Here is a 2,595-nt window from a genome sequence, read left to right as displayed (position 1 = left end):
GGCCATGATGGTTAAATCAATGGCCTTGCACTCTCTCTTTGGATTTTCTTCTGTATTGCTTGGGAGAGTACTAGGAGGAGTTTCAGTGACTCTTTTACTCAGCTGGCCCACTTGTGCCTCCAAATTTCTAATGGAGGACCTTGTTTCATTCATGAAACTTAAAGTGGCCTTAGATAGATCAGAGACTATATTTGCTAAGCTAGATGGATTTTGCTCAAAATTCTCTGTCTGTTGCTGAGTGGATGATGGAAAAGGCTTGCTATTGCTAAACCTGTTTCTTTCACCATTATTAAATCCTTGTTGAGGCTTTTGTTGATCCTTCCATGAGAAATTTGGATGATTTCTCCATGAGGGATTATAGGTGTTTCCATAGGGTTCACCCATGTAATTCACCTCTGCTATTGCATGGTTCTCAGGATCATAAGCTTCTTCTTTAGAAGATACCTCTATAGTACTGTTGGATGATTCCTTCAATCCATTCAGACTCTGAGAAATCATATTGACTTGCTGAGTCAATATTTTGTTCTGAGCCAATATGGCATTCAGAGCATCAATTTCAAGAACTCCCTTCCTCATAGGCGTCCCATTACTCACAGGATTCCTCTCAGAAGTGTACATGAACTGATTATTAGCAACCATGTCAATGAGTTCCTGAGCTTCTGCAGGCATTTTCTTTAGGTGAATGGATCCACCTGTAGAATGGTCCAATGACATCTTTGATAACTCAGACAGACCATCATAGAATATATCCAGGATGGTCCATTCTGAAAGCATGTCAGAAGGACACTTTTTGGTCAGTTCCTTGTATCTCTCCCAAGCTTCATAGAGGGATTCACCTTCTTTCTGTTTGAAGGTTTGAACATCCACTCTAAACTTACTAAGCTTTTGAGGAGGAAAGAACTTGGCTAAAAAAGCCGTGACCAGCTTATCCCAAGAGTTCAGGCTGTCTTTAGGTTGAGAGTCCAACCATATTCTAGCTCTGTCTCTTACAGCAAACGGGAAAAGCATAAGCTTGTAGACCTCGGGATCAACCCCATTGGTCTTAACAGTATCACAGATCTGCAAGAATTCAGTTAAAAACTGAAAAGGATCTTCTGATGGAAGTCCATAAAACTTGCAGTTCTGTTGCATCAGAGAAACTAATTGAGGTTTCAGCTCAAAATTGTTTGCTCCAATGGCAGGGATTGAGATGCTTCTTCCATGTAAATTGGAATTTGGTGCAGTAAAGTCACCAAGCATCTTCCTTGCATTGTTATTATTTTCGGCCATGTCTCCTTCTTTTTGGAAAATTTCTATAAAGTCCTCTTCAGAGTGTTGTGTTTTAGCTTCTCTTAGCTTCCTCTTCAGAGTCCTTTCAGTTTCCGGATTAGCTTCAACAAGAATGTTTTTATCCTTGCTCCTGGTAATATGAAAAAGAAGAAAATGGAAAAGAAAATATGGAATCCTCTATGTCACAGGATAGAGATTCCTTTATGTGAGTAGAAGAAGATATGAATAGAAGATGGAGAATCCAAACACAAGGGTGAGGAGTAGGTTCGAATTCTTAGATGAAGAGGAGTGTTAGTAAATAAATATATAAATAGAATGAGGTGAGAGATGGGAGAATTCGAAAATTAAAATAAAAATATTTTTGTTTTTAAATTGAAATTAAAATAAAATTCGAAAATTTAAAAAGGAAAATAAAATTCAATCAAATTAAAATTTAAAACAAATAGTTAATTAAAAAGAAATATTTGAAAAAGGGGAAGATGATTTTTGAAAATTAGAGAGAGAGAATTAGTTAGGTAGTTTTGAAAATGATAAGAATCCAACAAAAAGTTAAGTGGTTAATTGAAAAAGATTTGAAAATCAAATTTTGTAGAGATAAGAAGTTAGAAAAGATTTTGAAATTGATTTTGAAAAAGATATGATTGAAACTTAATTTGAAAAAGATTTGAAAAAGAAATTTGAAAAGATTTGACTTTTGAAATCAAAGTTGATTACTGACTAACAAGAAACTAAAAAGATATGATTCTAGAGTTTAAAGATTGAACCCTTCTTACTAGGCAAGTAACAAACTTAAAAATTTTGAATCAATCACATTAATTGTTAGCATTAATTTCGAAAATATGAAATAAAAATAAGAAAAAGATTTTGAAAATAATTTTGAAAGTTTCGAAATTTATAAAGGAAAAATGAAAAAGATTTGATTTTTGAAAAAAATTTGAAGAAGATAGAATTTTTAAACTGAAAATTTGATTTGACTCATAAGAAACAACTAGATTTTAAAAATTTTTGAAAAAGTCAACTCAAATTTTCGAATTTGATGATAAGAAAAAGGGAAAGATATTTTTTTTATTTTTGAATTTTTAATGATAAAAGAGAAAAACAATAAAGAGACTTAAAACATGAAAATTTTGGATCAAAACACATGATGCATGCAAGAACACTATGAGTGTAAAGATGAACACCAAGAACACTTTGAAGATCATGATGAACATCAAGTATGTATTTTTGAAAAAAAAATTTAATTAAAGAAAACATGCAAGACACCAAACTTAGAAATTTTTAATATTTAGATACTAAGAATTCAAGAATGCATATGAAAAACAAGAA

The 2,595-nt window shown here is 32.4% G+C and overlaps 1 non-coding gene across 1 annotated transcript; it reads left to right on the top strand.

The window, feature by feature from the left end:
* The first annotated feature begins 772 nt into the window (after positions 1–772).
* LOC112787900 (small nucleolar RNA R71) lies at positions 773–876 on the top strand. Its single transcript, XR_003195285.1, has one exon. It is a non-coding gene; the product is annotated as a small nucleolar RNA R71 (small nucleolar RNA).
* Positions 877–2,595: the final 1,719 nt, after the last annotated feature.

The sequence above is a fragment of the Arachis hypogaea genome, chromosome 20, assembly GCF_003086295.3.
Source record: "Arachis hypogaea cultivar Tifrunner chromosome 20, arahy.Tifrunner.gnm2.J5K5, whole genome shotgun sequence".
NCBI lineage: Eukaryota > Viridiplantae > Streptophyta > Magnoliopsida > Fabales > Fabaceae > Arachis > Arachis hypogaea.
Note: the sequence above shows the minus strand (reverse complement) of the source record. Positions and strands in the feature narration are given on the sequence as shown.